At 46.4% G+C, this 9,421-nt stretch overlaps 1 pseudogene; it reads left to right on the top strand.

Annotated features, from left to right (window-relative positions):
* The first annotated feature begins 8,736 nt into the window (after positions 1 to 8,736).
* LOC138375896 (U6atac minor spliceosomal RNA) lies at positions 8,737 to 8,846 on the top strand (annotated as a pseudogene).
* Positions 8,847 to 9,421: the final 575 nt, after the last annotated feature.

Below are 9,421 nucleotides of genomic sequence, written 5' to 3'. Positions count from 1 at the left end.
GTCCCTCCAAATCCAATAGCCTGAACAGCCAGCCTGCTTTGCTACCCACACCTAACTCTAGAGCATTTGGAAACGATGGGAAAGTTGAAGAAGTAACTTCCTGTCTCTTAGTACAAAATGACAGCTTTAAGTTCAAAGTCTACAGCTCAGTCCCTGGAGGGTGATGGAAGGAACAGTTCTTCTGCCTTACGGGGCATCCAACCCTCTTCATCTCACAGGGTTGCTTGAATATGATACCCGACCCACTGGACCATGTGTGCTGAAGCTACCTGGAACACCACCGATTGCCTAGCAGGGCCAGGGCATGTGACACTGCAAGCATGACAACGTTCTGGTGCTCACCAGTGTTTGTGGACCGCTGGGAGCTCAGCTGGTCTCTTCCTCTTGGCTGCAGGTGCAGCCCCTGGCGGAGGTGCTTGAGGTGTTGCCCAGGTCGGCTCCTGCTCCTAACAATGCACAGCTCCACCCTTCTCAAAACCAGAATCATTTGTCCTCAAAAGACCTATGAGAAAGTAAGGAAGAGTAGGAGTCTCTCCTTTGCGGAGATAAGGAAATAGAGCCGAGGTTTAGTGACTTGGAAAAGGTCACGCACGTAGCAGGGAAGGAGAACTTGGATTTGAATCAGTTCCTCTGAATTCAAACCCTGTGCTGTTTCGAATGACAGAAACCAGCTGTCCCACAATCGAGTAGCCATGTCCCATCCTTACAGCGCTGGGAGGAGGCTGCAGAGCCCCTGGTGGTGGAGCCCTGGTTTGGAAAGCACCACACGGAGAGAGACACGCTGTGTTCTGGGGGGAACTTAATTAATCTGATTTATCTCAGTGTGGATAAGGAACTACCAGGTCCTCACAGTACCGGGAGTCCCGGTTTATTGTCCTTTCCCTGAGGCAGGTTTTAGAAAGTTATAAAAGACTGGGTTTTTATCTCTCGGTGCCTACCCCGGTAGAGCAATCAGTTTTCTGGTCACACGGACGCCCCCTCCACGAGCACACAGAAGGGAGAGACCGAAACTGTTTCTCAACACGTGGAGGAGGCGAGAGGGAAGAAGACGGGGATTTGGGGTGGAATTTCTGTTTGTTCCTGAGCCAAGTATGCTCGTCCCACTCTAGGCCCTTCAGGGAAGGGAGTGGAATTAGTTCCAAGGGGCTTCAAAGAAAAATCACAACTGATTGGCAAGTCTGAATTCTGTCCAACGTGGAGGAAATCACGGGGGTGGGAGTAGGAGGTGACAGATTTTTAATGCCTCCTGGGGGAGATGAGTCTGGCTAATCTACATCAATGATCCTCAAACCCTAAAGCAGATAATGATCGCAATTGAATTTTGTTTAAAATACATACTCCTAGGCCCATCCCCAAAGACTCTGACTCAGGAAGCTAGGGTTGGGTATGAGAATCTGCCCTTTAGCAAGGAGCTCCAGGTCATTCTCAAAGGTCATCTACAAGATCATACCTTGAGAAAAACTGGGCTGCCGAGACCAGATCCAGTGCGAGGATTCTCAGATTCCCTTCCTGGTAACACTCACCTGGACAGAGAAAGATCATTTCAAGTAGGAGCCTAATGATTCCCATAACTCACTTCTCTGTTCCCAGAGCAGAACTGCCCCTCGGCTCCATGAGGAGAAGGATGCTTCCTCTTCCCTGCTTCCGACTTCCACCTCCAGACCCTTTTCTACCCAGGGGCACCATCCAACTTGACTCCTTCAGCCCTCAGGAAAGAGCTGCCCATGGATTCCAAGCTCTGCAGGAAGGGGAATGAGGCCAGGAGGGAGCAATGGCTGGGAAGGTGGAGAAAGGCTCTACAAGGTCTATGATGAGGTTGATGGAAGAGCTAAACGGCAGAAGCAAAACAGTTCCTGGTGACAGCACCATCCAGATGTTTCCGAGAGGGGCTGGAGTGAGCTTCTGTGTGGAAAGCAGAGACTCTGACGCTGTGGAGTTGAGCACATCGTCCACGTGGGCGTCAAGGTTGCCCAGCCAGTGATAGGAACCAGCTTACAGAAGAAGAAGACCAGGAGCCAGAAGCCCAATGCCTCAATGAAGGGATGGCCAATGGCCAGCAGGCCAGTAGTGACAGCAAGCTGTGGGTGTCAAAGGCTGGTGAAGGAACTGTAAAGGAAAATAAAAAACCTCGGGACCACCCCAAACTCCTTATGCAAAAGGGAAGGTCAAGCCTGGAGGCTGAGTCATGCAACACCCCCTTCCAAATGAATAGCTGTTACTATCATTGTACATCAGCCAGATCCCCACCGAAAGGTAAAAGGCCTCAGGCCCCTGTGAAGGACTGGCCCTCACAGATCATTCACAAGGACATTCCTTGCTGGCATAAGCAAGGACATGCAAATTGTAACTTGGGACTGCAGGCTGAGTCTAGCCCCTAAAACCAAAGTCTGTGTGATTCCACACTAGTCATGTTGGTTACAGGTTTATCTTCCCAGGTGCAGAGCAGAGACAAGACAAGATTCATCATTCTTCCACCCACTCAGGGACATCCATATAATGGATCCTTCCTTCGCTCCTTTTTCTCTTCAAACATTCACCTTATCTTGTGTGAAATGTAGATTTCAAACTTGGGTTCTAGCCTGGCTCTGGCAATGTCTAACTGTGCTACCTGGGGCAATTCAGTTCATCTCCTCTGCGTGTGAAATGGAGATAAGAGCGGTGCCTACCTTATAAGATTTTTGTAAAGGATTGATAAATTAGCGTATTAATATGTTGATTCACATGGTACCTGACACATAATAAATGCTCAATAAATGTTAGCTATTATTACTAACATTAATTTTAAAAATAAATGCATGGATGGAACAATCTAGAAAAAGTTTGGGTACAAGGAAAAAATGCTTGGTGATTTTGATAGAGCCTGGCTAGATGCTCATCCATCCCATTTCCTCTTCCTAGACATACAGGAAGACTAATTCCCAGCTTCCTCTGCAGTGTGATTGGCTCTTACATGAAGTTAAGACCTTGAATGTTTTTGGAGGAACACATACCAGGCACAAGAAAGCAACCAAGGGAAGCATAAGTGCAGAACAAATGCAATGAGAAGATCCAGTTCTCTTCTTTGAATTGGGAATAAACTCTTCTCTCCCTCCCTAACTCCTCCTGGACAAGGCTCTGTGCTCTGCCAATCGTTGTACAGTTGTAGGGAACGGGATTGATCTACAGCATCACTAATAAGGGGTGAAACAGCAGGATGCCTATGACATGAGTCATCATCTTCATGGATGAGGATGCCATTGCCAAGAGCCATTCCCAGCACACATAGCCGTATTCTCATCCAACCTCCTGAGCATGTTGAGAAGTATGGGTGGGAGACAGAACAAAGCTGTGCTGCTCATTTAGGAAACCGAAACCTACAGTCTCGACCTTGAAGGAGTGCAGGAAATTTCACCTCAAAATATGACTCCTGGATATACAGAGTATTTTGAATTAAAGGTCCTTAGAGGTCATGAGGCATTGGAAGGAACCTTCCCTCTATCTCCATAAAGACCAGGTGAACTCATCAAGAAGAACAATTGTCTTTCTTTCCTGTCCCTGTTATCTTCGTATCTATTGTAGGAGAAAAGATCAAGAATGCAAGCCAGACCTGGCCCAACCCTTTAAAAAAATAATACCTGTCTCTTAGGTTCATTTAATTTCCAAAGAGAATCATTTACAAGTCAATTTCTGTTTCCCCTATCCAGTCATTCTCCCAAGCATCTGTTCATCCTCCCTAGTGATCATTTATTGCCCCTCAACAGAATTACCTATATTCCCCATCTCCCCCTTCCCCTCTCAAGTGAGGGTATATAAGTATTTGGGAATCACTCTGTGATTCTTCCCTTGTGCAAGGCAACAATAAAATTTGTATGTCTTTTCTTATTAACCTGCCTTATTGTGAGTTGATTTTTTCAGTGAATCTTCCAAGGGTGGAGGGGAAGCTTTCCCTTCCCCTCATTAGTGCCATAATGCAACCAGCTGAACACAGCCCATAATCTTGATGGAGTGTCTAAGTGGAAATCCTCCAGTGGTCAAACTCTATATTCATTTATTTAAGCAATATTCCTGGAGTGCTACTTATAGGTGCAAGACACCATGCTAGGTATTAAAGGTTTGATAGCAAACAACTCAGAGAAGGTCCCAATCTTCCTGGAAGGTGATTATTAAAACAAGCTATAGCAGGCTGGGTGTGGTGGCTCATGCCTATAATCCCAGCACTTTGGGAGGCTGAGGCAGGAGGATCACTTGAGGCCAGGAGTTCGAGATCAGCCTGGAAAATATAGTGGGATCCATCTCTACAAAACAGATTTAAAAAAAAAAAAAAATAGCCAAGCATGGTGGCACACACCTATAGTCCTAGTTACTCTGGAGGCTGAGACACGAGGATTGCTTGAGCCTAGGAGTTCAAGGTTCCAGTGAGCTATGATCGAGCCACTGCACTCCAGCCTTGGCAACTGAGTGAGACACCATCTCAAAAATAAAAAATAAAATAAAACAAGCTATAGGAGTGAATACTAAGGAGGTTAAGATAGAGAAAGTGCTATATAAATGTAATGAAAATCTAATTATTATATCCCTTTCTTCAACGCTTGTGATTTGAGTTACCTTGGGTAAGTCTTGTGTGTCTGTTTTGTCTCCGTTTTGTCATCTTACAATGGGACATCACGCCTCTCCCTCTAACAATCGACTGAAATAGTATATGGTAACACTTTGTAAAATGTGTATTCTTGTCTAAATGTAGGGAAGTATTGCTGAAAGATTCCGGGTCTATCTTCCCTTCTGAAGGCCTGGGTATGCTGAATGGTGACAGAACTTCAGATGGCTTTGAGTTTTACAAGGTAGACAAAGCTGAAAGTCCACTTCAGGCTGCACCCCAGGCAGGCAGGAATCCCAAGCTGCAGGCATTTCTTTGTGGCTCATTCGGAATCCCTGCTGTTTGCACTCCTTCTGGGTGTGACCTGAACCCCTTAAAACAATCCCCACCCTATCCCTGCTCTCCTTCTCCTTGCCAGTATGGCTAATAGAACACGCTACAATCTTCCCTCCTATGTTACTCAAAAATGTGGTCTGAATACCAGCAGCATCTGTATCCAATGGATGCTTGTTAAATGCAGAAATGTGAGCCCTAACCTATACTTCTTGAATCAAAATCTAAATTTTAACACAATTTCCAGATGCTTTCATGTATATTAAGGTTTGGACCCACTTGCTTAGACATCTAAGCTGATTTCTACCTAGCTGCTTCTACCAAGCTTCATGCATTCTTTTGTTCTAAATATAACGACTAAGCACCTACTATGTGCTGATACTGGACTAGGTGCAGGACCTACACTGTTGAACCCCCAGAACAGCAAGGGAAACGTCTGTCTGAAATCTTTTTAGGATGAGGCAGGTTATCAGGGAATACGAAGTGGCAGTGACTGACCCACAGACAAGTCCATGTCACAGAATGTGAGAACTGCTCTCAGATGAATGACAAACGGCTGTGGGAACATGGAAAGGGTTAAGTTGGCATTGAATAAGACGCCACAAAGGAGGCAATGCTTGGCTTACCCTGGAAGGATTAGTAAGAGCGGGGTGGGTGGAGCAGCAAAAGGATAAAATTCCCAGTTGAGGGGTAGGAGTGACGGACGTCAGAGCAAGAGGAGGCCTGTTCTGCCCTTGGCTGGAGGCCCGAGCTCTGCGCTCAGCATGGGAAAGTTCTCCTCTGCTCTGGGCTCTGCCAACAATCACTGTGAGGCCTTGGGCAAATCACTGCTCCTATCTGGGCCCTGGCTTCATCTACAACTTGTGGGTTGCATCAGGACTTGGAGGTTTTCAAAATGTAACGAGTCCCTTCCAACTTGAGCAATGGCCCAAGGGAAAGGGGAAGAGGCAGGACCCTGGTCCCTGCCATTGGAACAGCTGCCAAGTACCTTCTTTTTCCATGTTGGGTGACTGCTTAGCTTTAAAGGGGGGGAGGGACGTGGAGTGGGATTCTACACATTTGTGTCAGAGACCAAAATATGCCACCCCAAAATATGACTGTGACAGAGTTCAGAACACGCCACCCCAAATTGTGTCGCTTCAGTATTCTGATTATTTCGTGCTGAAGACACTTGAAAAATAGCAAATGCGGGGAGAGGCTTTTTCCAAACTCCCCTTATCTGCCTAAAGACAGATCCTTCAAAAGGAACTCAATTGTCATACATTTCTTCGATGACAGTTTCATCAACCAGGGAAGATCGACTCATCACAGGAGAGGAGACTACAGAACATCCTTGGCTCAGGATGGTTCAACTTACGGTTCTTCCACTTTATCATGCTGTGGAAGTGATGCTCATTCAGTGAAAACCATCCTTTGAGTATTCGTACAACCCTTCTGGTTTTTCCACTTTTAGAGCGGTACCCAACAAATTACACGGACTATTCAACACTTTATTATATAATTGGCTTTCTGTTAGATGATTTTGCCCAACTGTAGGCTAATGTAAGTGTTCTGGGCATGTTTAAGACAGGCTAGGATGTTCAGCAGGTGAGGTGCATTAAATGCATTTCAAACTATGATATTTTCAGCCCATGATGAGTTTATCAGGACTTAGCCCCATTTTAAGCTGAGGAGCATCTGTAGAAGTCCAACCACACCCAGACAAACTTTGTCACAAACTGTAATGTCTCCCATCTATTCTTCTAAAGCCCCATTCATCTTCCCTTGAAATTATTTGCTCTCCCCTAGGTGTCCTACCTGCCCCACTCCTTCCCGTACTAAGATGGTATACGGTTCTCAAATCCACCACATTTTTGGATATTGGCTGTTTTTCCCCCTGTGATGCCCCTGCGCATGTAGCATTAAAAAGTGTTTGTTTGTTTGTTTGTTTTGAGAAAGAGTCTCACTCTGTTGCCCTGAGTAGAGTGCCGTGGCATCAGCCTAGCTCACAGCAACCTCAAACTCCTGGGCTCAAGCAATCCTCCTGCCTCAGCCTCCCAAGTAGCTGAGACTACAGGCCCACACCACCATGCCTGGCTAATTTTTTCTATATATTCTTAGCTGTTCAGATCATTTCTTTCTATTTTTAGTAGAGACAAGGTATCGCTCTTGCTCAGGCTGGTCTTAAAGTCCTGAGCTCAAATGATCCTCCCGTCCCGGTCTCCAGAGTGCTAGGATTACAGGCATGAGCCACTGAGACTGGCCTAAAAGTTAATCAATTTGTATACCTGTTCTCCTGTTAATCTGCCTGTTGTCAGCATGCTTCAGAAACCGAGGTATTGGATCTAGAGAATAGAGGGGAAGTCTTTCTTCCCCTACAGTTCACAAGTGTGAACGACTAGAAGGGGGTGACTTCTGAAGTCTCGAGCCAGTGCTAACACTGAATGCTTACCCAGTTCTTCAACAGTGACTCCCCAGGTTGCTGCCCAGATCCCCGATGGCCAGGGTCCCGCTCTCACTATATATCCTAGAACTGTAATTTTCATACTTTTTTCGCAGAATTTCTTTCTAAATGAAATCACATAGGACACAATATGAAAAAGTGATCAAAGGAATAAACAGGTGAAATCTTCATAATTTGGTGATACTTTATGTGGATTCGCCCTGGCCCTATCACCGCCTTCCCCAGCCCTTCTGTAGACTGTAGGGTTCAGTATAAAAGGGAGTGACGCCAAGGGAGAGAGCCAAGCTGAGAGGGAGGCCGGCGTCAGGCCCAGAGCTATGGAAGCAAAGAACTTCCCTGGAGGAAGGTATAGCCGGGGCTGGGAGCAGCGGCATGAAAGGAGTTGGGGAATGAAAACGGGAGGACAGAACCCGACATAAGAACCAAAAAACAAAAGGAAAAAAAAAAAGGCAGGAACAGAACATGAGCTTCCCAGAAGGCCAGTTAAGTGGCCTGAGGGGAGAGACTAAGAGCCTCAGTGCCCTCTACACACGCAGCCACCTTTTAAAGGAAGTGGCCCCTTCCCATCCTTTCCCATTTGCTTGCTGTTATAGGTTGAACTGTGTCCCCAAAAAGATACGTTGAAGTCCTACCTGACAGCACCTCAGGGCGTGACCTTATTTGGAAATAGGGTTGTTGCAGATGTCATTAGTTAAGATGAGGTCACATCAGAGTAGGGTGGGCCCTTCATCCAATATGACTGGTGTCCTTAAAAGAGAGAAGAGTCACAGAGTCAGAGACACACAGGGAGAACACACATGATGATAGAGACAGAGACCAAAATGCTGCAACTGCAAGCCTAGGGACACCAAGGACTGCTAGTCACTACCAGAAGCTAAGAAGAGACAAGAAAAACTTCTACCGAGAGCCTCAGGGGAAGCATGGCTCTACCGACACCTTGATTTTGGATTTCTAACCTCCAGAACTGAGAATAAATTTCTGTTGTTTTTAAGCAACACAGTTTGTGATACTTTGCTATAGCGCCCCTGGGGGCCAATACACCTGCTGTGGAACTAGCAGTGTGTTTTGCTAAAGAAATCATCCCTGTGCATATCAGCTGGGCCAGGGTGTAGACACAGGAAATCTGGGTGCCTCTGGGCCAGCCTGGTGCTCTGTCCCGCTAAGGCTCGTACATAGTGGTGGCAAAGTAAGCCAGTCACACCCGCTCTGTGGAGCCACATAAACGCAGAGGAGGAGAGAGAGGGACAGAGAGAGAGAGAGAGAGAAAGAGAGAGAAAACAGATTAGAGTTCAACTCACCCCAAGTCACAGTTTGCCAAATAGAATCCACCCTTTGTCAAATCTGCCCCAAGAAGGCAGAGGCATTGTCTACAGATAAGAGATCTCTAGTGTTGCATCAAAGGAAAGAAGGTTAGCACCACTTGACAAGGATGGAAGAGACGCTCGGGCTTGACAACACACACATGGTTAAGGCATTGCCATCTAACCACGGTTTTTTGATAGACAAGGCAGACTGGGAAGAGTTGGTGGTGGGAGGGGCGGATGATGAGAAATTGCTTAGTGGGTACATTGTACGTTACTATAGCGATGGATACACAAAAAGCCCTGACTTCACCACTATGCACTATATCAATGTAACAAAATTACACTTGTACCCCATACATTTACATAAATTTAAAAAAAAGAAAGGGGATCTTTAGAATAAGAGAGAGGTGTAAGCAGGTGTTCCCCCAGCATGGCAGGTGGCTTAGGCAGGCACTGCAAAGGGGTGACGCATCACCTGCCCTATAAGGACCACAAAGCCTATGTTTGCAGCAAGGAACAAAGAAAGGGAAGCCAATGTGTGCAAAGAAGCTTGGAGGAAGAAGGGAGGGACCAGAAAATGTCCAACCGTCCCAGGCTGCCCCGGACTGAGGGGTTCTTGGGACACAAGACTTTCAGTTTTAAAACTGGGACAGTCCTGGGCCATGCAGGATGTGCTGGGGAAAGAAAGTAAAAGAGTAAAGTGGAAGAAGACAGTTTTACGTGGTGGGAGATCTTGTCAGCCCAGAGAATGTGTCTGTAGAAGTGATC

The sequence above is a fragment of the Eulemur rufifrons genome, chromosome 27 (genome assembly GCF_041146395.1).
Source record: "Eulemur rufifrons isolate Redbay chromosome 27, OSU_ERuf_1, whole genome shotgun sequence".
In the NCBI taxonomy this organism is placed as follows: Eukaryota; Metazoa; Chordata; class Mammalia; order Primates; family Lemuridae; genus Eulemur; species Eulemur rufifrons.
Note: the sequence above shows the minus strand (reverse complement) of the source record. Positions and strands in the feature narration are given on the sequence as shown.